Source organism: Salvelinus alpinus, chromosome 25, assembly GCF_045679555.1.
Source record: "Salvelinus alpinus chromosome 25, SLU_Salpinus.1, whole genome shotgun sequence".
Lineage (NCBI taxonomy): Eukaryota > Metazoa > Chordata > Actinopteri > Salmoniformes > Salmonidae > Salvelinus > Salvelinus alpinus.
In genome coordinates, this window is record NC_092110.1 from 47,033,316 (window position 1) to 47,059,398 (window position 26,083).

General features: G+C 44.0%; 1 protein-coding gene across 3 annotated transcripts in view; it reads right to left on the minus strand.

Moving 5' to 3' along the window:
* The window catches only part of LOC139554046 (probable N-acetyltransferase CML1), a 70,751-nt gene extending 57,905 nt beyond the window's left edge, over positions 1–12,846 (minus strand). For 2 of the 3 annotated variants that reach the window (XR_011670790.1, XM_071366957.1), the window contains exon 1: positions 12,754–12,846. The gene's annotated coding sequence lies outside the window, so the exon portion shown is untranslated. Of the gene's footprint in view, positions 1–12,386; positions 12,507–12,753 lie in introns of those variants that run through there. The other variant, XM_071366958.1, reaches the window with a different exon arrangement.
* Positions 12,847–26,083: the final 13,237 nt, after the last annotated feature.

Here is a 26,083-nt window from a genome sequence, read left to right on the forward strand (position 1 = left end):
TGTCTAGTGTCTGTCCTTCAATAACCTACCGGTCTGTCTAGTGTCTGTCTAGTGTCTGTCCTTCAATAACCTACCGGTCTGTCTAGTGTCTGCACTTCAATAACCTACCGGTCTGTCTAGTGTCTGTCCTTCAATAACCAACCGGTCTGTCTAGTGTCTGTGCTTCAATAACCAACCGGTCTGTCTAGTGTCTGCCCTTCAATAACCTACCGGTCTGTCTAGTGTCTGCCCTTCGATAACCTACCGGTCTGTCTAGTGTCTGCCCTTCAATAACCTACCGGTCTGTCTAGTGTCTGTCCTTCAATAACCTACCGGTCTGTCTAGTGTCTGTCTAGTGTCTGCCCTTCAATAACCTACCGGTCTGTCTAGTGTCTGCCCTTCAATAACCTACCGGTCTGTCTAGTGTCTGTCCTTCAATAACCTACCGGTCTGTCTAGTGTCTGCCCTTCAATAACCTACCGGTCTGTCTAGTGTCTGTCCTTCAATAACCTACCGGTCTGTCTCGTGTCTGCCCTTCAATAACCTACCGGTCTGTCTAGTGTCTGCCCTTCAATAACCAACCGGTCTGTCTAGTGTCTGCCCTTCAATAACCTACCGGTCTGTCTAGTGTCTGCCCTTCAATAACCTACCGGTCTGTCTAGTGTCTGTCTAGTGTCTGTCCTTCAATAACCTACCGGTCTGTCTAGTGTCTGTCCTTCAATAACCTACCGGTCTGTCTAGTGTCTGTCCTTCAATAACCTACCGGTCTGTCTAGTGTCTGTCCTTCAATAACCTACCGGTCTGTCTAGCGTCTGTCTAGTGTCTGTCCTTCAATAACCAACCGGTCTGTCTAGTGTCTGTCCTTCAATAATCAACCGGTCTGTCTAGTGTCTGTCCTTCAATAACCTACCGGTCTGTCTAGTGTCTGCCCTTCAATAACCAACCGGTCTGTCTAGTGTCTGTGCTTCAATAACCAACCGGTCTGTCTAGTGTCTGCCCTTCAATAACCTACCGGTCTGTCTAGTGTCTGTCCTTCAATAACCAACCGGTCTGTCTAGTGTCTGTGCTTCAATAACCTACCGGTCTGTCTAGTGTCTGCCCTTCAATAACCTACCGGTCTGTCTAGTGTCTGTCCTTCAATAACCTACCGGTCTGTCTAGTGTCTGCCCTTCAATAACCTACCGGTCTGTCTAGTGTCTGTCCTTCAATAACCTACCGGTCTGTCTAGTGTCTGTCTAGTGTCTGCCCTTCAATAACCTACCGGTCTGTCTAGTGTCTGTCCTTCAATAACCTACCGGTCTGTCTAGTGTCTGTCTAGTGTCTGTCCTTCAATAACCAACCGGTCTGTCTAGTGTCTGTCCTTCAATAACCTACCGGTCTGTCTAGTGTCTGTCCTTCAATAACCTACCGGTCTGTCTAGTGTCTGTCTAGTGTCTGTCCTTCAATAACCTACCGGTCTGTCTAGTGTCTGTGCTTCAATAACCAACCGGTCTGTCTAGTGTCTGTCTAGTGTCTGTCCTTCAATAACCCACCGGTCTGTCTAGTGTCTGCCCTTCAATAACCTACCGGTCTGTCTAGTGTCTGTCCTTCAATAACCAACCGGTCTGTCTAGTGTCTGTGCTTCAATAACCAACCGGTCTGTCTAGTGTCTGCCCTTCAATAACCTACCGGTCTGTCTAGTGTCTGCCCTTCAATAACCTACCGGTCTGTCTAGTGTCTGTCCTTCAATAACCTACCGGTCTGTCTAGTGTCTGTCTAGTGTCTGCCCTTCAATAACCTACCGGTCTGTCTAGTGTCTGTCCTTCAATAACCTACCGGTCTGTCTAGTGTCTGTCCTTCAATAACCTACCGGTCTGTCTAGTGTCTGTCCTTCAATAACCTACCGGTCTGTCTAGTGTCTGTCTAGTGTCTGTCCTTCAATAACCTACCGGTCTGTCTAGTGTCTGTGCTTCAATAACCAACCGGTCTGTCTAGTGTCTGTCTAGTGTCTGTCCTTCAATAACCTACCGGTCTGTCTAGTGTCTGCCCTTCAATAACCTACCGGTCTGTCTAGTGTCTGTCCTTCAATAACCAACCGGTCTGTCTAGTGTCTGTGCTTCAATAACCAACCGGTCTGTCTAGTGTCTGCCCTTCAATAACCTACCGGTCTGTCTAGTGTCTGCCCTTCGATAACCTACCGGTCTGTCTAGTGTCTGCCCTTCAATAACCTACCGGTCTGTCTAGTGTCTGTCCTTCAATAACCTACCGGTCTGTCTAGTGTCTGTCTAGTGTCTGCCCTTCAATAACCTACCGGTCTGTCTAGTGTCTGCCCTTCAATAACCTACCGGTCTGTCTAGTGTCTGTCCTTCAATAACCTACCGGTCTGTCTAGTGTCTGCCCTTCAATAACCTACCGGTCTGTCTAGTGTCTGTCCTTCAATAACCTACCGGTCTGTCTAGTGTCTGTCCTTCAATAACCTACCGGTCTGTCTAGTGTCTGTCTAGTGTCTGTCCTTCAATAACCTACCGGTCTGTCTAGTGTCTGCACTTCAATAACCTACCGGTCTGTCTAGTGTCTGTCCTTCAATAACCAACCGGTCTGTCTAGTGTCTGTGCTTCAATAACCAACCGGTCTGTCTAGTGTCTGCCCTTCAATAACCTACCGGTCTGTCTAGTGTCTGCCCTTCGATAACCTACCGGTCTGTCTAGTGTCTGCCCTTCAATAACCTACCGGTCTGTCTAGTGTCTGTCCTTCAATAACCTACCGGTCTGTCTAGTGTCTGTCTAGTGTCTGCCCTTCAATAACCTACCGGTCTGTCTAGTGTCTGCCCTTCAATAACCTACCGGTCTGTCTAGTGTCTGTCCTTCAATAACCTACCGGTCTGTCTAGTGTCTGCCCTTCAATAACCTACCGGTCTGTCTAGTGTCTGTCCTTCAATAACCTACCGGTCTGTCTCGTGTCTGCCCTTCAATAACCTACCGGTCTGTCTAGTGTCTGCCCTTCAATAACCAACCGGTCTGTCTAGTGTCTGCCCTTCAATAACCTACCGGTCTGTCTAGTGTCTGCCCTTCAATAACCTACCGGTCTGTCTAGTGTCTGTCCTTCAATAACCTACCGGTCTGTCTAGTGTCTGTCTAGTGTCTGTCCTTCAATAACCTACCGGTCTGTCTAGTGTCTGTCCTTCAATAACCTACCGGTCTGTCTAGTGTCTGTCCTTCAATAACCTACCGGTCTGTCTAGTGTCTGTCCTTCAATAACCTACCGGTCTGTCTAGCGTCTGTCTAGTGTCTGTCCTTCAATAACCAACCGGTCTGTCTAGTGTCTGTCCTTCAATAATCAACCGGTCTGTCTAGTGTCTGTCCTTCAATAACCTACCGGTCTGTCTAGTGTCTGTCTAGTGTCTGTCCTTCAATAACCTACCGGTCTGTCTAGTGTCTGCCCTTCAATAACCAACCGGTCTGTCTAGTGTCTGTGCTTCAATAACCAACCGGTCTGTCTAGTGTCTGCCCTTCAATAACCTACCGGTCTGTCTAGTGTCTGCCCTTCAATAACCTACCGGTCTGTCTAGTGTCTGTCCTTCAATAACCTACCGGTCTGTCTAGTGTCTGTCTAGTGTCTGTCCTTCAATAACCAACCGGTCTGTCTAGTGTCTGTGCTTCAATAACCTACCGGTCTGTCTAGTGTCTGCCCTTCAATAACCTACCGGTCTGTCTAGTGTCTGTCCTTCAATAACCTACCGGTCTGTCTAGTGTCTGCCCTTCAATAACCTACCGGTCTGTCTAGTGTCTGTCCTTCAATAACCTACCGGTCTGTCTAGTGTCTGTCTAGTGTCTGCCCTTCAATAACCTACCGGTCTGTCTAGTGTCTGTCCTTCAATAACCTACCGGTCTGTCTAGTGTCTGTCTAGTGTCTGTCCTTCAATAACCAACCGGTCTGTCTAGTGTCTGTCCTTCAATAACCTACCGGTCTGTCTAGTGTCTGTCCTTCAATAACCTACCGGTCTGTCTAGTGTCTGTCTAGTGTCTGTCCTTCAATAACCTACCGGTCTGTCTAGTGTCTGTGCTTCAATAACCAACCGGTCTGTCTAGTGTCTGTCTAGTGTCTGTCCTTCAATAACCTACCGGTCTGTCTAGTGTCTGCCCTTCAATAACCTACCGGTCTGTCTAGTGTCTGTCCTTCAATAACCAACCGGTCTGTCTAGTGTCTGTCCTTCAATAACCTACCGGTCTGTCTAGTGTCTGTCCTTCAATAACCTACCGGTCTGTCTAGTGTCTGTCTAGTGTCTGTCCTTCAATAACCTACCGGTCTGTCTAGTGTCTGCACTTCAATAACCTACCGGTCTGTCTAGTGTCTGTCCTTCAATAACCAACCGGTCTGTCTAGTGTCTGTGCTTCAATAACCAACCGGTCTGTCTAGTGTCTGCCCTTCAATAACCTACCGGTCTGTCTAGTGTCTGCCCTTCGATAACCTACCGGTCTGTCTAGTGTCTGCCCTTCAATAACCTACCGGTCTGTCTAGTGTCTGTCCTTCAATAACCTACCGGTCTGTCTAGTGTCTGTCTAGTGTCTGCCCTTCAATAACCTACCGGTCTGTCTAGTGTCTGCCCTTCAATAACCTACCGGTCTGTCTAGTGTCTGTCCTTCAATAACCTACCGGTCTGTCTAGTGTCTGCCCTTCAATAACCTACCGGTCTGTCTAGTGTCTGTCCTTCAATAACCTACCGGTCTGTCTCGTGTCTGCCCTTCAATAACCTACCGGTCTGTCTAGTGTCTGCCCTTCAATAACCAACCGGTCTGTCTAGTGTCTGCCCTTCAATAACCTACCGGTCTGTCTAGTGTCTGCCCTTCAATAACCTACCGGTCTGTCTAGTGTCTGTCCTTCAATAACCTACCGGTCTGTCTAGTGTCTGTCTAGTGTCTGTCCTTCAATAACCTACCGGTCTGTCTAGTGTCTGTCCTTCAATAACCTACCGGTCTGTCTAGTGTCTGTCCTTCAATAACCTACCGGTCTGTCTAGTGTCTGTCCTTCAATAACCTACCGGTCTGTCTAGCGTCTGTCTAGTGTCTGTCCTTCAATAACCAACCGGTCTGTCTAGTGTCTGTCCTTCAATAATCAACCGGTCTGTCTAGTGTCTGTCCTTCAATAACCTACCGGTCTGTCTAGTGTCTGTCTAGTGTCTGTCCTTCAATAACCTACCGGTCTGTCTAGTGTCTGCCCTTCAATAACCAACCGGTCTGTCTAGTGTCTGTGCTTCAATAACCAACCGGTCTGTCTAGTGTCTGCCCTTCAATAACCTACCGGTCTGTCTAGTGTCTGCCCTTCAATAACCTACCGGTCTGTCTAGTGTCTGTCCTTCAATAACCTACCGGTCTGTCTAGTGTCTGTCTAGTGTCTGTCCTTCAATAACCAACCGGTCTGTCTAGTGTCTGTGCTTCAATAACCTACCGGTCTGTCTAGTGTCTGCCCTTCAATAACCTACCGGTCTGTCTAGTGTCTGTCCTTCAATAACCTACCGGTCTGTCTAGTGTCTGCCCTTCAATAACCTACCGGTCTGTCTAGTGTCTGTCCTTCAATAACCTACCGGTCTGTCTAGTGTCTGTCTAGTGTCTGCCCTTCAATAACCTACCGGTCTGTCTAGTGTCTGTCCTTCAATAACCTACCGGTCTGTCTAGTGTCTGTCTAGTGTCTGTCCTTCAATAACCAACCGGTCTGTCTAGTGTCTGTCCTTCAATAACCTACCGGTCTGTCTAGTGTCTGTCCTTCAATAACCTACCGGTCTGTCTAGTGTCTGTCTAGTGTCTGTCCTTCAATAACCTACCGGTCTGTCTAGTGTCTGTGCTTCAATAACCAACCGGTCTGTCTAGTGTCTGTCTAGTGTCTGTCCTTCAATAACCTACCGGTCTGTCTAGTGTCTGCCCTTCAATAACCTACCGGTCTGTCTAGTGTCTGTCCTTCAATAACCAACCGGTCTGTCTAGTGTCTGTGCTTCAATAACCAACCGGTCTGTCTAGTGTCTGCCCTTCAATAACCTACCGGTCTGTCTAGTGTCTGCCCTTCGATAACCTACCGGTCTGTCTAGTGTCTGCCCTTCAATAACCTACCGGTCTGTCTAGTGTCTGTCCTTCAATAACCTACCGGTCTGTCTAGTGTCTGTCTAGTGTCTGCCCTTCAATAACCTACCGGTCTGTCTAGTGTCTGCCCTTCAATAACCTACCGGTCTGTCTAGTGTCTGCCCTTCAATAACCTACCGGTCTGTCTAGTGTCTGTCCTTCAATAACCTACCGGTCTGTCTAGTGTCTGTCCTTCAATAACCTACCGGTCTGTCTAGTGTCTGTCTAGTGTCTGTCCTTCAATAACCTACCGGTCTGTCTAGTGTCTGTACTTCAATAACCTACCGGTCTGTCTAGTGTCTGTCCTTCAATAACCAACCGGTCTGTCTAGTGTCTGTGCTTCAATAACCAACCGGTCTGTCTAGTGTCTGCCCTTCAATAACCTACCGGTCTGTCTAGTGTCTGCCCTTCGATAACCTACCGGTCTGTCTAGTGTCTGCCCTTCAATAACCTACCGGTCTGTCTAGTGTCTGTCCTTCAATAACCTACCGGTCTGTCTAGTGTCTGTCTAGTGTCTGCCCTTCAATAACCTACCGGTCTGTCTAGTGTCTGCCCTTCAATAACCTACCGGTCTGTCTAGTGTCTGTCCTTCAATAACCTACCGGTCTGTCTAGTGTCTGCCCTTCAATAACCTACCGGTCTGTCTAGTGTCTGTCCTTCAATAACCTACCGGTCTGTCTAGTGTCTGTCTAGTGTCTGCCCTTCAATAACCTACCGGTCTGTCTAGTGTCTGCCCTTCAATAACCTACCGGTCTGTCTAGTGTCTGTCCTTCAATAACCTACCGGTCTGTCTAGTGTCTGCCCTTCAATAACCTACCGGTCTGTCTAGTGTCTGTCCTTCAATAACCTACCGGTCTGTCTAGTGTCTGCCCTTCAATAACCTACCGGTCTGTCTAGTGTCTGCCCTTCAATAACCTACTGGTCTGTCTAGTGTCTGTCCTTCAATAACCTACCGGTCTGTCTAGTGTCTGTCTAGTGTCTGTCCTTCAATAACCTACCGGTCTGTCTAGTGTCTGTCCTTCAATAACCTACCGGTCTGTCTAGTGTCTGTCTAGTGTCTGTCCTTCAATAACCTACCGGTCTGTCTAGTGTCTGCCCTTCAATAACCTACCGGTCTGTCTAGTGTCTGTCTAGTGTCTGTCCTTCAATAACCTACCGGTCTGTCTAGTGTATGTCCTTCAATAACCTACCGGTCTGTCTAGTGTCTGTCCTTCAATAGTGACAACACAGTAAGAGCTGACAGTCTCCTTAAATCCTACCGTTCAACCCCACAAACATGGTAGTTAGTCACACCCCACCGGAGTCTACTCTGGCACCCCGTCTATCCCCCATAAACACACACTGGTCTGCCCTGCAATGCATACAGAGACAACAGTGAGAGCTAACAGTCTAGTAGTCTACACACTACAACCCATAGAAATATCTATACAACAGGCCTCTCCATTCAAGTCATTGATGGAATAATGGGTGGACTGGCAGCCATAGTGAGTGTATTAGTTTAGCAGTCAAATTGCCAAGGTTAAAAGGTTAAGCCCTTTCTATAGAGTATTTGTCTGTTACAACCTACCTACCACTCAACTTCCCAAGGTACTTACACCACACAACAGCAAAACCTCTCCCTCCCAACCCTCATCAACAGACTCTGTCCTTGGTGGTGGTTTTGCCTTAGATAGGTACTTTAAGCAACACGGTGTATTTACATACAGTGCCTTCGGAAAGTATTCAGACCCCTTGACTTTGTCCACATTTTGTTGCGTTACAGCCTTATTCTGAAATGGATGACTTTTTTTTTTTTTATGACATTACAAGCTTGACACACCTGTATTTGGGGAGTTTCTCCCATTCTTCTCTGCAGATCCTCTCAAGCTCTGTCAGGTTGGATGGGGAGCGTCGCTGCACAGCTATTTTCAGTTCCCTCCAGAGATGTTTGATCGGGTTCAAGTCCAGGCTCTGACTGGGCCACTCAAGGACATTCAGAGACTTGTCCCGAAGCCACTCCTGCGTTGTCTTGGCTGTGTGCTTAGGGTTGTTGCCCTGTTGGAAGGTTAACCTTCACCCCAGTCTGAGGTCCTGAGCGCTCTGGAGCAGGTTTTCATCAAGGATCTCTATGTACTTTGTTCTGTTAATCTTACCCTCGATTCTGACTAGTCTCCCAGTCCCTGCTGCTGAAAAACATCCCCACAGCATGATGCTGCCACCACCATGATTCACCGTAGGGATGGTGCCAAGTTTCCTCCAGACGTGACGCTTGGCATTCAGTCCAAAGAGTTCAATCTCGGTTTCATCAGACCAGATAATCTTGTTTCTCATGGTCTGAGAGTTCTTTAGGTGCCTATTGGCAAACTCCAAGCGGGCTGTCATGTGCCTTTTACTGAGGAGTGGCTTCCGTCTGGCCACTCTATCATCAAGGCCTGACGGTAGAGTGGCCAAACGGAAGCCACTCCTCAGTAAACCGGTACCCCGGTATATTAAAAAAACGGTACCCCTGTATATAGCCTTGCTATTGTTATTTTACTGCTGCTCTTTAATTATTTGTTACTTTTATTTATTTTTCTTTAGGTATTTTCCTTAAAACTGCATTGTTGGTTAAGGGCTTGTAAGTAAGCATTTCACTGTAAGGTGAAGCCTGTTGTATTCGGCACGCGACAAATTGTTTGATTTGATTGGTGGAGTACTGCAGAGATGGTTGTCCTTCTCTCTGGAGTTCTGTCAGAGTGATCATGGGTCACCTCCCTGACCAAGGCCCTTCCCCCACGATTGCTCAGTTTGGTCGGGCGGCCAGCTCTAAGAAGAGTCTTGTTGGTTCCAAACTTCTTCCATTTAAGAATGATGGAGGCCACTGTGTTCATGGGGACCTTCAATGCTGCAAACATTTCTCTGGTACTCATGGCTTTGGTACTCCTGCTTGGTTTTTGCTCTGACATGCACTGTCACTGTGGGACCTTATATAGACAGGTGTGTGCCTTTCCAAATCATGTCCAATCATTTGATTTTACCACAGGTGGACTCCAATCAAGTTGTAGAAACAGAATGATCAATGATTTTGAGTTCAGGTGCATCCTGTTTCCGAGTCTCATAGCAAAGGGTCTGAATACTTATGTAAAGGTATTTCTGTTTTAGTTTTTAAAAATAAATTTGCAAACATTTATAAAAACCTGTTTCACTTTGTCATTATGGGCTATTGTGTGTAGATAAGGAATTTCAATTTATTTAATCCATTTTAGAATATGGCTGTAACGTAACAAAATGTGGAAAAAGGGGAAGGGGTCTGAATACGAATGCACTGTACACTAGTGTATGTTTTTATTATAGTATTTGGTTGCACAAAAACTGTCCCTGCGAAGCCACAAGTTAAATACAATTCCATGTGAACTTACTGTGCCAGTGGGCAGGACGGTTGGTCATTATGACAGGGGAGAATGAGACATAATATCGAAAGGTTTGTGTTATTAAACAGACTTTCCAAATGTGAAAAGGAATTGTATTTAACTTGTGGCTTCCCAGGTACTGTTTTTGTGCAACCAAATACTATTGAAAACAACACTAGTGTACAGTGAGCGTACAAAACATTAGGAACACCTTCCTAATATTGAGTTGCTCCCTCTTTTGCCCTCAGAACAGCCTCCATTAGTTGGGGCATGGACTCTACAAGGTGTCGAAAGCGTTCCACAGGGATGCTGGCCCATGTTGACTCCAATGCGTCCCACAGTTGTGTCAAGTTGTCTGGATGTCCTTTGGGTGGTGGACCATTCTTGATACACATGGGAAACTGTTGAGTGTGAAAGACCCAGTAGCGTTGCAGTTCTTGACACACTCAAACCGGTGTGCCTGGTGTCATGTAAAAATCTTCCCAACGTGAAATAGTTCCTAATCGTTTCGATGGTGTTGTGATTGCAACAACAAAACAATTTACTTAAAAATAATAAATAACAAGAGAAATTGTCACATGCAAACTATGTACTTTGCCAGGAATCCTAAACAAACAAATCCTATTCATTAATAATACAAGTTTTAATTTCCTTTTTGTTTTTCATTTTAGTTAAAATAGTGCCATATTGTTTAAATTAATTTATGAAGTGAAAAATGTTAGGTCTTGAATTAGACCATTTGAATTTGTGAATATGAAATATATCTAATATTATTAGCATCTTTATCAATGTCAGAATTCCTAAAATAAACATTACATCAAAACCATTAAATTGTACAACCTGTCCTGTTTTCTTTCTAACAAAGTTCTGTATGTCAATCACAAAAATGATACTATAAATACGGGTAAAAAAAAAAAATATGAAAAATGGTCTCCTTCTCCATTTCACAGAAATCACATTTATAGTCAATATTCAGCTTGAATCTTTCCAAAACATGTTTCACGGGATAAATTATAAGTAACATTTTAAATTAAACTTCCTTTACTGATACAATATTTTGCTCTCCCCCATTGTATAGATATTCAACACCCCCAAAAACAATCTTGCTGAGGGAAGTGTAGTAATGGTCCCGTGTGGCTCAGTTGGTAGAGCATGGCGCTTGCAACGCCAGGGTTGTGGGTTCGTTTCCCACGGGGGGCCAGTACAAAAAAGTATGAATGTATGTACTTGTAAGTCGCTCTGGATAAGAGCGTCTGCTAAATGACTTAAATGTAAATGTAGTACCACTAACAATATTCCTAATCTGTTTATTACTAAACTATCTTTGAGGATGTTAATATTGCCAATGAATATATTATCATGTAAATCAATGTTACTTACATTAACCACAGAGGAATAAAAAATAAAAAAAACTTGGAATCGCATCAAAAACAATTGCATATTCTTTCGGGGGTTTTGGAATTATAAATTTATCTAAAAATTCCCCATATGAGAGTAGATATCCATCCTCATTCAGTAACTGACCAACCAAAATAATTGTATTCTCAAATCAGTAAAAAAAATACTATAAAAATCGTATATCTTTGTTGTTCCATAGAAAGTATCTATGAGGGGGAGATTATGTTCATAAGCTAATATCCAAGCTAAAAGTGCCTGCTTATAGAATTTGGCCAATTTCACTGGGATTTTATCAACATCAAAATTACACCGAAGCAGAAATTCTAACCCACCAACAGAGTCAAATAAATACTGGAATATTATTAATATATATATATATATATAATATATGAAATATTTGGAAGACATTCCAAATACTGTTCTGGTTTGTAATATAGTTCAGAATCAAATTTATTTATAAGTATTATTTCAACCTCAAAACCTCCTTGTTCTTGGGTATAACTGAGAATATATTTCTGGAGATAGTGAGGCTTGTTCTTCCAAATACAATTATAAAGAATCTTATCTAAGTCCTTTACAATTTTAGTGGGGTAAGTCAAGTGATAACGAGACATAAACCGATCTGGATAACCCTTCAATTTGGGAACATTTTCACTGCTGGGAGAAATTTTACAGCATGATGTCACATTCAGAAAAAAATTAAAGAAAACTAGGAACTATTTCACAGTGGGAATACACCTACTACCATACCCCGTTCAAAGGGACTTAAATATTTTGTCTTGCACATTCACTCTATGAATGGCATGTTGCAACTCAGTTGCACAAATACACAATCAATGTTTCTCAAGTTACATACTACCGTGCTGAGCACAGGAGGGTCGGGGTATGAGTCCAAATCAAACTATGAGAAACGGAGGGCACTTCTAGAATGTGTGCTCCGTTTGTAAATATTTTGAAGCATGCATGGACGCAAGCTTCAGCCGAAAGTATGCAAATAAATATGACGCAAACACGTAAAAAATTATGCAAAATATATTGAAATCAATGGCGGACATTTTTTGAGCTGAAGCGAGAGAAAATTACACTCCGACTTCGAAATTAAATGTTGCCTATTCACATCTATGTTGCCTGACTACAATGCTGTGTTAATTTTGGCATGTTTACCTGCCTTCGTACCGTATATCGCAAGCCCATTATAACTCAATAGGGCTAACTGGCTAGGTAACGTTGTTAGATAGACAAGATGGCCACGAATCATTTGGACCACCCTCCAAGATGATGGCTACGGGGATTCCCCCAAGGGCATAAAGGCGAGGGTGTGTCTTAAGTGTTTGGACCGCATGTGAGGTAATATACAAAAGTGAAATAAACTACAAAAAATGAACAGTAAACATTACACTCACAGAAGTTCCAAAGGAATAAAGACATTTCATATGTCATATTATGTCTATATACAGTGTTGTAACGATATACAAATGGTTCAAGTACAAATGTGTCTTTAACCTGTCTCCTCCCCTTCATCTACACTGATTGAAGTGAAAATAGCGCTCACCTGGTCAATCTGTCATGAACAGAACACGTGTTCCTAATGTTTTATACACCTGCGTTACTAACAGCACCAAGCTGCCCCGTCACCTGACTGCAGTGTCAGTGTCCTGTCGGTTATCCGATTACGATGGGACATCAACCCATAGATCATCCCTTAACTATAATATAAAACGTCATTTGGTACATAGCTATATTATTTATCAAATAATTTATATAAACTAAAATAGTTTATCCCGATTAGCAAATAGCACGTGACTCTACTGGAAAACTACATTTAAGAATTGTTAGCTAACCCGCCAAATGATACATTTGCCATCAAAATATTAATATTTCTGCTGTAATGAAAACGATGTTTGTAAGAGATAGCCCACCTGATTTAGATATGGCTCAAAGAAATATAATCCAACTTGACACAACTAGCAGATTTGTGTTCGTGGTCCTAATTTCCGTTTTTTTTGCCGAGGTGGGAGGGATTTACGGTATAGCTTGCTTCCAATTGGCTGAAAGAAAGACCTAAGATTCATAGCTGATACATTCTAAAGTTTATTTTAGCACCATTATAAAAAATGAGAAAGAAATAAGGCCAATATAGATACATAGAAAGGTAAAACAAGGGGCAGCTTAACACATGAAAAATTATCTTGATTAAAAAGGTTTTGCTAGAAACACAAGCATTTCGCTGCACCTTCTATAACATCTGCAAATCTTTGTATGCGACCAATAAACTTTGATTTCCACAAACAAAGAAATGGATCTGAAGTCCAAACACTTAAACGATACACCCTATCCCCTGAGCCCTCAAATGAAGTGGACCCTTCCGATGATTTATCATGACGTCTGACGAGTATATACTTGCAGGGCGAGGGAGGAAGAATTACATTTTTTAATATATTTTTTTTATTAACAACAAATCAATACAGAAAGTACATAAGGGAACACAAGTATATATGGATTATATATAATGGACAATCGAGCTAGGGGGTACAAATATCACATTAAAATTACACAAGGACCCACAAGGGACATACATACACTTACAATTCTAACCGCTTTTTTGTTAGTAGAGTATTTAACTGTCTTAAAATACAGTTCAATTTCTTTTTGTAGGGTAAGAAAATGTGTTTTTTTGTTAGTAAATTTATATTTGTCTATATGAAATTTGGCCAAAAGAATAATGAAATGAATTACATAATAATGTTTCAGCTTATTTTTATCGTATGTAAAGAATCCAAGCAGTACATCTCTCCACAATAGTGTAAAATCTTCATAAATGTGTTCAATTATAAATCTACTGATGTCTTGCCAGTTTTCTTACATGTATACAATGCCAAAAAAGATGCAACACTGTTTCTGGGTGGTCATTACAAAAGGAGAAATTTGAGTTAATGTTTTCCTTAAACTTCTTCATATAGTGGTTGGCAGGATAATATTTATGAATAATTTTAAAGGAAACTTCCTTAATTTTGTTAACAAGTAGGTATGTGTGTGGCAACATCCAAACGTTTCCCCAATAGATATTATCAATAAATCCATTCCAGTAAGGCATGACATAAGGTATAGATAGATACAACATCCTGCTGAAACAAGGTTCATATCGCTCTGTTGTTGAATGGACCAAAAGAGAAACAAATCTTTCCTACTGATGAGTCAACAGGGTCAATAGAAGATCGGCTCTGAGGGTCAGGTCTTGACACGTTCCTGAATAACAGAGCAACACCTGAGGGAATGGCGTCTAAAACAATTGCAAAATCTTTAGGTGTTACAGGGATCTTGTAAAGTGATAAGAATTGTGTTTTCAGCCACCGGTAGCTTGTGGGTGCTTTATATGCGCTAGAGTCAATTATGAGTGCATGTCTACTTATTTTAAATATATCATTATAAATATACGCCTACTGTATGATACCTAGCTAACTCACGTTAGCCTGCCTAGCTGGAACTTCTGAAGAAGGGAAATGTTTTATTTCTACAATTTCCAAAAGATAACCAAATAAAACATATTTACTTTTTACTTAGTAGCAAGATTTCGAACTTATTTGCATTCGTTGACTTCTCCATTGATGTAGTTTTTAAGTTTTCGCAGACTTTTCTTAGTGGATGTACAATCGTTGCGAATTGAATTCTGGGAAGTTTCAGGCCCCGGAGTGAACATCCGGCTCTTTTGGCTCCCAAACGGCTCTTTAAAGAAAATACTCTGCCTTAACTACAATGTATTTAAAATGCATTGGTTTGTTATGAAATAGAATGCTATTAAACATCTGCATTTAAAGTATAACTTTTTAATGTATATAAACAAAGTGCATATAAATGTAACAATTCAAAACGAATACAATCTGAACAACATAATAATAGAATATTGCACCATATCAAAGAAAAATAAATAACAATGTGCAAAACTGCAGCCACTTAAAACATTAAACTGGTCCCTCTTTTCTCTCTCTTCTTTATTACCATGTTATAACCAGCAGCACACAGCAATGCTGAACATATTCTGCTTTTATGAGAGATTTGCATTCAGAAATGAAAGCTGCCTCACTTTCGAGGGGCTGATGCGGTTTCTTCTCTCAGTAATTATTTGTCCCGTTTCGAGAAGACCCTCTCAGAGGGAAAGGATGTGGCCGCTATGCAGAGTCTCCCTGTCATGACTTTAGTAAGCCGTGGGTAGACAGAGGCCTTGTTCTTCCACCAGCTCAGAGGATCTGCAGATCGTTGGAGGAGGGACTCCTCTAAATAGGATCGGACCTCCATTATGACATCTGCTGAGAGATTCCTTCGTGCTGCATCCCCAGTTGCTCTCTCGTCAAACAGCAGACGTTTGTGGCACTACTGCTGGTGCTTCTGCTCCATCTGATCCCTCTTCTACCTGTTGCCCTGGAGCCTGAGCCAGCTGACTGCTGGGGCTGTCCCTCCCTCTTCTACCTGTTGCCCTGGTGCCTGAGCCAGCTGACTGTTGGGGCTGTCCCTCCCTCTTCTTCCTGTTGCCCTGGTGCCTGAGCCAGCTGACTGCTGTGGCTGTCCCTCCCTCTTCTTCCTGTTGCCCTGGTGCCTGAGCCAGCTGACTGCTGGGGCTGTCCCTCCCTCTTCTTCCTGTTGCCCTGGTGCCTGAGCCAGCTGACTGCTGGGGCTGTCCCTCCCTCTTCTTCCTGTTGCCCTGGTGCCTGAGCCCGCTGACTGCTGGGGCTATCCCTCCCTCTTCTTCCTGTTGCCCTGGTACCTGAGCCAGCTGACTGCTGGGGCTGTCCCTCCCTCTTCTTCCTGTTGCCCTGGTGCCTGAGCCAGCTGACTGCTGGGGCTGTCCCTCCCTCTTCTTCCTGTTGCCCTGGTACCTGAGCCAGCTGACTGCTGGGGCTGTCCCTCCCTGCTGCTGAGGTTATTCTTTGAAGAGCCTCATCAATCGCTCTGGCATCACTGAAGGCTAACTTCTTAAACCTGGAGTCAAGTGCAGCGGTTTCTGATAGCACGTGATTATATTCCATTCTGTGGAACTTTCTGTCCATTGATGAACATAGGGTGTCCATCAACTCTGTCACATGTCCTGTGGTTACATTTGCTTCTCTCTGGCGGCTGGCTGTGATTCGCTGCAGACCCTTAAACAGGAGAATCATTTTTGAGGCTGTCACATAGCTGAAAAGAGAGAACAGTAACTTATTAGTTCAGGTTCATGTTTTGTCTACTGATACTACATTCTCATCTACTGCTCATATACATATATAATACTGGATTAAATAATGATGTAGTAATAACTGCTTACTGTACCTCTCTCCACTGATCTCCACAGTGACCTGCTCAAAGGGTTCCAGGACTCTGCACACCTCCTCCACCACCTCCCATTCCTCTTGGATCAGAGCATCAACGGGTGAATTGACAAAGGCCAGGGTAGAGATGATGGCTTCCTTTGACTCAAGAAATCACTTCAACATATAAAATGTTGAATTCCACCTTGTAGTGCAGTCTTGTTCAGGCCTCAGCTCAGGCATCCCTAGCTAGTGCTGTGTAGACTTTAGTTTTTCAGCACCTACTTTGTTCCTGTGGAAGTATTCCACAGCGGCTTTCACTTTGTCCACAGTGGATGATGGTTCCATTTTAAAATGTTCATGGCTTTGGGTTATGTTAGCTGTATTGTCGCTAACACAACAGACCACTTTTCCATCTACTTGCCATTCTCTGGCCACTCTCAACAGTTCCTCTGCCAAGGTCTCGGAAGTGTTATTCTGTCGCTGAACTCAAAGCAGTCCAGAAGACAGCTAGACATCGAAAATTCTTCAATGAAGTGACATGTAACCGACATGTAAGAAGTGGTTTCCCTTGATGTCCAGCAGTCAGTAGTAAGGCAAACTGCAGTAGCTTTTTGGACTCTTTCCCGCACTGAAGCCTGTGTGCTCTCGTACAGTTGTGGAATAAGTGATTCTGAAAGGGTTTTCCTGCTTGGAATTGTGTATATTGGATTTAGACTATTGCTATAATTTCTAAAACCTCTGTCCTCCACGATCGAAAATGGCTGGATATCGGTGGCAATCATTTTAGCCAATGCAATATCAATTTTGCCTTGTTTTGCTACAGACATAGACGTTTGGCATAAACTGGTCCAGAGAAGACTGCGTTGCTGTGGGTCGCGGAGTAGGTCTACTTGACTGAGTGGATACATCTCCACCACTATCACTAGCAGGCCTACTTGACTGAGTGGATACATCTCCACATGTGGAGATCCTGGCTCCACCACTATCACTAGCAGGCCTACTTGACTGAGTGGATACATCTCCATCACTATCACTAGCAGACCCGCTAGTTTCTCGAAGCTCCGCTACAGCTAGCTTCACAGTTGGGTGCACAGTTCGCATATGCCGGTGTAGGTTGTGCGCAGAACCGGCTTTATATGAGATTTTGTTTTGTCAAATTCTACACTGTGCTCTAACATTGTCTACATTATTAAAATGCATCTAAATGCTACTGTGCCTCCGACTCATTTTCCAGCTGTTGTTTTCATAGCTGTCCTTCCTCTCTCTCCTCGGCTGCTAAGTGTGTGACTGTGAGTGAGTTGGCTCGGGCCTCCCTCACCCATCTTTGGTTCATTGGTTGATACTGCGTGTCTGATTGACAGGAACAACAGGTGAGGCTGTTAGTCTGAACAGACAGTCAGAACGAATGTGTGCGCTTGAGCATTTAGGCCTATATTATTTTTTTTGTTCTTTGAATTTGTTAATTCTATTCATTTAAATCTTTTGATTATTCATATCTTAATTTTTATTTTATTTTTATAAATAGATTTGGCTCTTCTGATATGCGAGCCGACTCCCAACATTCACCTACAAGAGCCGGCTCTTAGAACCGACTCATTCACAAACGACCCATCACTAGTACACTCACAAAGCCGACTAAAAAACGAGGGCTGAGGGACGTTGCAAACTTCCCTTGCTTGGCTAATCATTTGGACCGCCCTCCAAGATGGCGACGGGGATTCCCCCAAGAGCATAAGGCGAGGGTGGAGTGGACGAGGGTGTGTCTTTCAAGAGTTTGAACCACAGCCATGGAGTCCATCGGTGGAGGGTCGGTGTGTTTATGGGATAAATCGTATTTACTTTAATCTCGGCCAAACAGGAAATTAATGGTTTTATCATTTTTCTATCAAACTTATGGTTTCCAAATTGGGCATCGCATAACAGAAAACAAATAATGACAAAATGTAAAAAAATTAAATTAAAAAATCCATACCTGGAATAACACGCCCCTAATATAATATTCACGTAGCATAGCAGGGGGTGTTTACGATGGACGGGGGGGGAAAGGCATAAGTTTAAAAAATATATAACTAGAAAATATATAATAAATAAAAGTAACAAATAATTAAAGTAAAATAACAATAGCAAGGCTATATACAGGGGGGTACCAGTACAGAGTCAATATGCGGGGGCACCAGTTAGTCAAGGTAATTGAGTTAATATGTACATGTAGGTAGAGTTATTAAAGTGACTATGCATAGATAATAACAGAGAGTAGCAGCAGCGTAAAAGAGGGGTCTGGGTAGCCCTTTGATTAGCTGTTCAGGAGTCTTATGGCTTGCGGGTAGAAGCTGTTAAGAAGCCTTTTGGACCTAGGCTTGGCCCTTGCCGTACTGCTTGCCGTGCGGTAGCAGAGAGAACAGTCTATGACTAGGGTGGCTGGAGTCTTTGACAATTTTTAGGGCTTTCCTCTGACACCGCCTGGTATAGAGGTCCTGGATGACAGGAAGCTTGGCCACAGTGATGTACTGGGCCGTAAGCAATACCCTCTGTAGTGCCTTGCGGTCGGAGGCCGAGCAATTGCCATACCAGGCAGTGATGCAACCAGTCAGGATGCTCTCGATGGTGCAGCTGTAGAATCTTTTGAGGATCTGAGGACCCATTCCAAATCTTTTCAGTCTCTAGGAGGAATAGGCTTTGTCGTGCCCTCTTCACAACTGTCTTGATGTGTTTGGACCATGCACTATAGACTAGGGTTGCACATTTTGGGGATTATTCAGAGGTGGAAACTTTCCGTGGGAATTAACGGGAATATATGGGAATTAACGGGAATATATGGGAATTAACGGGAATATATGGGAATTAACGGGAATATATGGGAATTAACGGAAATATATGCAAATTAATATTAATACCATTTAAATGTAGATGTTTTTTGCATTGGATATATTTACCATATCATATGGAGACAGAAACATAAACCTTTTACCTTATCATAAGTAGACATAATTGCAAATTATTAAATCCTTCCAATAGAAATAAAAAACAACAATTTAGTTACGAATTGAGCTTTAATTAAATGGGTTGACTCTTCACATGGGAGGATTTCACTGAACAACTAAAGGGAATATAATTAAATGATCCATCGCATCTCCCAAAAACGTTTTCAACATACATCTGTAAAATAGTAGTCTAGACGCTAAAGCTTTGGTTGTCTTCCTCTCAGGCTTCCATGTCTTCTCCCTGGACCTCCTCATTGTCCACCTTTTGAACATGAGACTCTGAGGCCTCATCTTCACTGTCACTTTCCAATCTTGTTGAGGATGGCTCGTTGTCAGGCTCAAAAAGCCTCAAATTTGCCCGGCTGGCCACCATTTTTTTAACCCTTGTATTGGTCAGTCTGTTGTGTGCTTTGGTGTGTGTGTTCCCAAACAAGGACCAGTTGCGCTCTGAGGCGGCTGATGTTGGTGGGATTTGGAGGATGATGGAGGCAACAGTGGAAAGAGCCTCAGAGACACAAAGTCCCTTCCACCAGGTGGCTGATGAGAAATGTTGGCAAGTCTGCCATATTGCATCTCCATCCAAAATCGTCAGACTGCCAAGAACCTTGCCCTCATCCAGGCCAAGGTGGCGAGACACGGTAGTGATGACACCATAGGCCTTGTTGATCTCTACACCAGACAGGATGCTCTTGCCAGCGTACTTGGGGTCCAACATGTACGCTGCAGCGTGTATGGGCATCAGGGAGAAGTCTTCCTGCTTTTTGATGTATTTCAGAACTGCAGTTTGCTCTGCTTGGAGCAACAGTGAAGTGGACAGGGCAGTACGGATTTCTTCTCTTACATCTGCAAGCAGAGTCTGAACATGAGACAGGATGGCATTGTCTCCCTCAATCCGTGCAATGGCTACTGCTATAGGTTTCAGGAGTTTCAGGCTGCTTACCACTCTCTCCCAAAATACATCATCCAGGAGGATCCTCTTGATGGGGCTGGCCATTCCTTGGAGAGACTCCTTCCCTTCCAGGAGACTGTCAAACATGATGACAACACCACCCCAACAGATGTTGCTGGGCAGCTTCAATGTGGTGCTCTTATTCTTCTCACTTTGCTTGGTGAGGTAGATTGCTGCTATAACTTGATGACCCTTCACATACCTAACCATTTAATTGTCACTCTTGTAGAGTGTATCCATTGTTTTCAGTGCCATGATGTCCTTGAGGAGCAGATTCAATGCATGAGCAGCACAGCCAATGGGTGTGATGTGAGGGTAGGACTCCTCCACTTTAGACCAAGCAGCCTTCATGTTCGCAGCATTGTCTGTCACCAGTGCAAATACCTTCTGTGGTCCAAGGTCATTGATGACTGCCTTCAGCTCATCTGCAATGTAGATACCTGTGTGTCTGTTGTCCCTCGTGTCTGTGTTCTTGTAGAATGCTGATTGAGGGGTGGAGATTATGTACAGTTGAAGTCGGAAGTTTGCATACACCTTAGCCAAATACATTTAAACTCAGTTTTTCACGATTCCTGACATTTAATCCTAGTAAAAATTCTCTGTCTTAGGTCAGGTAGGATCACCACTTTATTTTAAGAATGTGAAATGTCAGAATAATAGTAGAGAGAATTATTTATTTCAGCTTTTATTTCTTTCATCACATTCCCAGTGGGTCAGAAGTTTACATACACTCAATTAGTATTTGGTAGCATTGCCTTTAAATTGTTTAACTTGGGTCAAACGTAGCATTTTCCTGTGAATATTAGAAAAAAAATAGTTAAAAAAACAACAAATACAATTCCATGTAAACAACTCCTTTGTAAGATAAATGTTTTAAAATGAAATGGCCATGCAGTCATGAGTAAACAGGGAGTACAGGAGGGGACTGAGCACGCACCCCTGAAGGGCCCCCGTGTTGAGGATCAGTGTGGCGGATGTGTTGTTACCTACCCTTACCACCTGGGGGCGGCCCGTCAGGAAGTCCAGGATCCAGTTGCAGAAGGAGGTGTTTAGTCCCATGGTCCTTAGCTTAGTGATGAGCTTTGAGGGCACTATGGTGTTGAACACTGAGCTGTAGTCAATGAGTAGCATTCTCACATAGGTGTTCCTATTGTCCAGATGGGAAAGGGCAGTGTGGAGCGCAATAGAGATTGCATCATCTGTGGATCTGTTGGGGCGGAATTGAAATTGGAGTGGTTCTAGAGTTTCTGGGATAACGGTGTTGATGTGAGCCATGACCAGCCTTTCAAAGCACTTCATGGCTACAAACGTGAGTGCTACAGGTCGGTAGTCATTTATGCAGGTTACCTTAGTGTTCTTGGGCACAGGGACTATGGTGGTCTGCTTGAAACATGTTGGAATTACAGACTCAGACAGGGACAGGTTGAAAATGTCAGTGAAGACACTTGCCAGTTGGTCAGCACATGCTCGCAGTACACATCCTAGTAATCCGTCTGGCCCTGCAGCCTTGTGAATGTTGACCTGTTTACAGGTCTTACTCACATCGGCTACAGAGAGCGTGATCACAGTCGTCTGGAACAGCTGATGCTCTCATGCATGCTTCAGTATTACTTGCCTCGAATTGAGCATAGAAGTAATTTAGCTCGTCTGGTAGACTCATATCACTAGGCAGCTCGCGGCTGTGCTTCCCTTTGTAGTCTGTAATAGTTTGCAAGACTTGCCACATCCGACGAGCGTCAGAGCCGGTGTAGTACGATTCCATCTTAGTCCTGTATTGTTTGATGGTTCATCGGAGGGCATAGCGGGATTTCTTATAAGCTTAAAAGCAGCAGCTCTACCCTTTAGCCCAGTGCAGATGTTGCCTGTAATCCATGGCTTCTGGTTGGGGTATGTACGTACGATCACTGTGGGGATGACGTCATCGATGCACTTATTGATGAAGCCAGTGACTGATGTGGTGTACTCCTCAATGCAATCGGAGAATCCCGGAACATATTCCAGTCTGTACTCGCAAAATAGTTCTGTAGTTTAGCATCTGCTTCATCTGACCCCTTTCTTATTGACCGAGTCACTGGTGCTTCAGGAGGATAGAATTATGGTCAGATTTGCCAAATGGAGGGCGAGGGAGAGCTTTGTATGCGTCTCTGTGTGAGGAGTAAAGAGGGTCTAGTTTTTTCCCCTTTGGTTGCACATTTAACTTGCTGATAGAAATTAGGTAAAACTGATTTAAGTTTCCCTGCATTAAAGTCCCCGGCCACTAGGAGCGCCGCCTCTGGATGAACGTTTTCCTGTTTGCTTATGGCCCTATACAGCTCATTGAGTGTGGTCTTAGTGCCCACATCGGTTTGTTGTGGTATATAGACAGCTACGAAAAATACAGATGAGAACTTTCTAGATAAATGGTGTGGTCTACAGCTTATCATGAGATACTCTACCTCAGGCGAGCAAAACCTCAAGACTTCCTCCGATTTCGTGCACCAGCTGTTGTTTACAAATACACATAGACCCTCACCCCTTGTCTTACCAGAGGCTGCCGTTCTATCCTGCTGATGCAGTGTAAAACCCGCCAGCTGTATGTTATTCATGTCGTCGTTCAGCCACGACTCGGTGAAGCATAAGATATTACAGTTTTTAACATCCCGTTGGTATGATATATGTGATCGTAGTTCGTCTATTTTATTATCGATTGATTGTACGTTGGCTAATAGGACCGATGGTAAAGGTGTCGGATCCTTACAAGGTACCCAGACCTTCGTCCCCGAAACCTCCTCCTCTTTCTCCTGCAAATGACGGGGATGAGGGCCTTGTCGGGCCTCTGAAGTAAATCCTTCCCGTCCGACTCATTGAAGAAAAAAAAGTATTCCTCCAGTACGGGGTGAGTAATCGCTGTCCTGATATTTTTATTTCTTTTATTTAACCTTTATTTAACTAGGAACGTCAGTTAAGAACAAATTCTTATTTACAATGACGGCTTAGAGACACTGGGCTAACTGCCTTGTTCAGGGGCAGAACAACAGATTTTTACCATGTCAGCTCGGGGATTCGATCTAGCAACCTTTCGGTTACTAGCTAGAGACAGCTACACACAGCTAGAGACAGCTATACACAGCTATACACAGCTAGAGACAGCTAGAGACAGCTACACACAGCTAGAGACAGCTATACACAGCTAGAGACAGCTACACACAGCTAGAGACAGCTATACACAGCTATACACAGCTAGAGACAGCTAGAGACAGCTACACACAGCTAGAGACAGCTACACACAGCTAGAGACAGCTAGAGACAGCTAGAGACAGCTAGAGACAGCTACACACAGCTAGAGACAGCTACACACAGCTAGAGACAGCTACACACAGCTAGAGACAGCTATACACAGCTATACACAGCTAGAGACAGCTAGAGACAGCTACACACAGCTAGAGACAGCTATACACAGCTAGAGACAGCTACACACAGCTAGAGACAGCTATACACAGCTATACACAGCTAGAGACAGCTAGAGACAGCTACACACAGCTAGAGACAGCTACACACAGCTAGAGACAGCTAGAGACAGCTAGAGACAGCTACACACAGCTAGAGACAGCTACACACAGCTAGAGACAGCTACACACAGCTAGAGACAGCTACACACAGCTAGAGACATCTATACACAGCTACACACAGCTACACACAGCTAGAGACAGCTATAGACAGCTACACACAGCTAGAGACAGCTAGAGACAGCTACATAACATACACACTATACACACACAACATCCGCACTAGATACACACGTATGGTGTGTTGTAGTAGTGTAGTGGCCAGAGGGAACACACTGTGAAATCTGTAAAATGTATTTTAATGTTTAACATTTTTATTATAAGACAAAGGGTGGCTACTTTGAAGAATCTCAAATATAAAATATATTTTGATTTGTAAAACACTTTTTTGGTTATTCCATATGTGTTATTTCATAGTTTTGATGTCTTCACTGTTATTCTACAATGTAGAAAATAGTAAAAATAAAGAAAAACCCTTAATTGAGTATGTGTGTGTGTGTGTGTTCTCAACAGCCCAGATAATAATCTCATTCCTTCATGCTCCCTCTGTCCACAAGAACATCATGATGGTTGATTATAGAGCTGAGCCTCAGGTCCATATGGAACAAAACAGTTGTATCAGGCTTTAGCTTACGATTCATAGAACAGGTTTATCAAGATTTAGCTTACGGTTCATAGAACAGGTTTATCAAGATTTACTTCAGGTGGATATTGTCATACAGAGTTGCTTTATGTTGTAGTTCAGCACCCTGAACGTATACTACTGTAAGTCTCACTGGAATGACTGAATGAGAGCGTGGGCACATTAAATACAACGCAGCAAACCCATTGAAATATGTTTGTGCAGCAGTGGAAACAGGCTAGTAGAGAGTAGTAGAGTTTCATTAGTATATAGTGGGGCTAGTGGGGCAGTAGTAGAGTGGGGCAGTAGTAGAGTGGGGCAGTAGTATAGAGGGGCAGTAGTAGAGTGGGGCAGTAGTAGAGAGGGGCAGTAGTAGAGTGGGGCAGTAGTAGAGTGGGGCAGTAGTAGAGTGGGGCAGTAGTAGAGTGGGGCAGTAGTAGAGTGGGGCAGTAGTAGAGTGGGGCAGTAGTAGAGAGGGGCAGTAGTAGAGTGGGGCAGTAGTAGAGTGGGGCAGTAGTAGAGTGGGGCAGTAGTAGAGTGGGGCAGTAGTAGAGTGGGGCAGTAGTAGAGTGGGGCAGTAGAAGAGTGGGGCAGTAGAAGAGTGGGGCAGTAGTAGAGTGGGGCAGTAGTAGAGTGGGGCAGTAGTAGAGTGGGGCAGTAGTAGAGTGGGGCAGTAGTAGAGTGGGGCAGTAGTAGAGTGGGGCAGTAGTAGAGTGGGGCAGTAGTAGAGTGGGGCAGTAGTAGAGTGGGGCAGTAGTAGAGTGGGGCAGTAGTAGAGTGGGGCAAAACAGGCTACTGGGGCAGTAGTATAGAGGGGCAGTAGTAGAGTGGGGCAGTAGTAGACGTTCAGAGATGAGGGAAGCAGTTATGATCGTTTCTCACCATGGTGGGGACAGGCTTCAGTACTGTGGGTTAGTAGTATTACCATGGTGGGGGACAGGCTTCAGTACTGTGGGTTAGTAGTATTACCATGGTAGGGGACAGGCTTCAGTACTGTGGGTTAGTAGTATTACCATGGTAGGGGACAGGCTTCAGTACTGTGGGTTAGTAGTATTACCATGGTAGGGGACAGGCTTCAGTACTGTGGGTTAGTAGTATTACCATGGTGGGGACAGGCTTCAGTACTGTGGGTTAGTAGTATTACCATGGTAGGGGACAGGCTTCAGTACTGTGGGTTAGTAGTATTACCATGGTGGGGACAGGCTTCAGTACTGTGGGTTAGTAGTATTACCATGGTGGGGACAGGCTTCAGTACTGTGGGTTAGTAGTATTACCATGGTGGGGGACAGGCTTCAGTACTGTGGGTTAGTAGTATTACCATGGTAGGGGACAGGCTTCAGTACTGTGGGTTAGTAGTATTACCATGGTGGGGGACAGGATTCAGTACTGTGGGTTAGTAGTATTACCATGGTGGGGACAGGCTTCAGTACTGTGGGTTCGTAGTATTACCATGGTGGGGGACAGGCTTCAGTACTGTGGGTTAGTAGTATTACCATGGTAGGGGACAGGCTTCAGTACTGTGGGTTAGTAGTTTTACCATGGTGGGGGACAGGCTTCAGTACTGTGGGTTAGTAGTATTACCATGGTGGGGGACAGGCTTCAGTACTGTGGGTTAGTAGTATTACCATGGTAGGGGACAGACTTCAGTACTGTGGGTTAGTAGTATTACCATGGTGGGGGACAGGATTCAGTACTGTGGGTTAGTAGTATTACCATGGTGGGGACAGGCTTCAGTACTGTGGGTTAGTAGTATTACCATGGTGGGGGACAGGCTTCAGTACTGTGGGTTAGTAGTATTACCATGGTAGGGGACAGGCTTCAGTACTGTGGGTTAGTAGTATTACCATGGTAGGGGACAGGCTTCAGTACT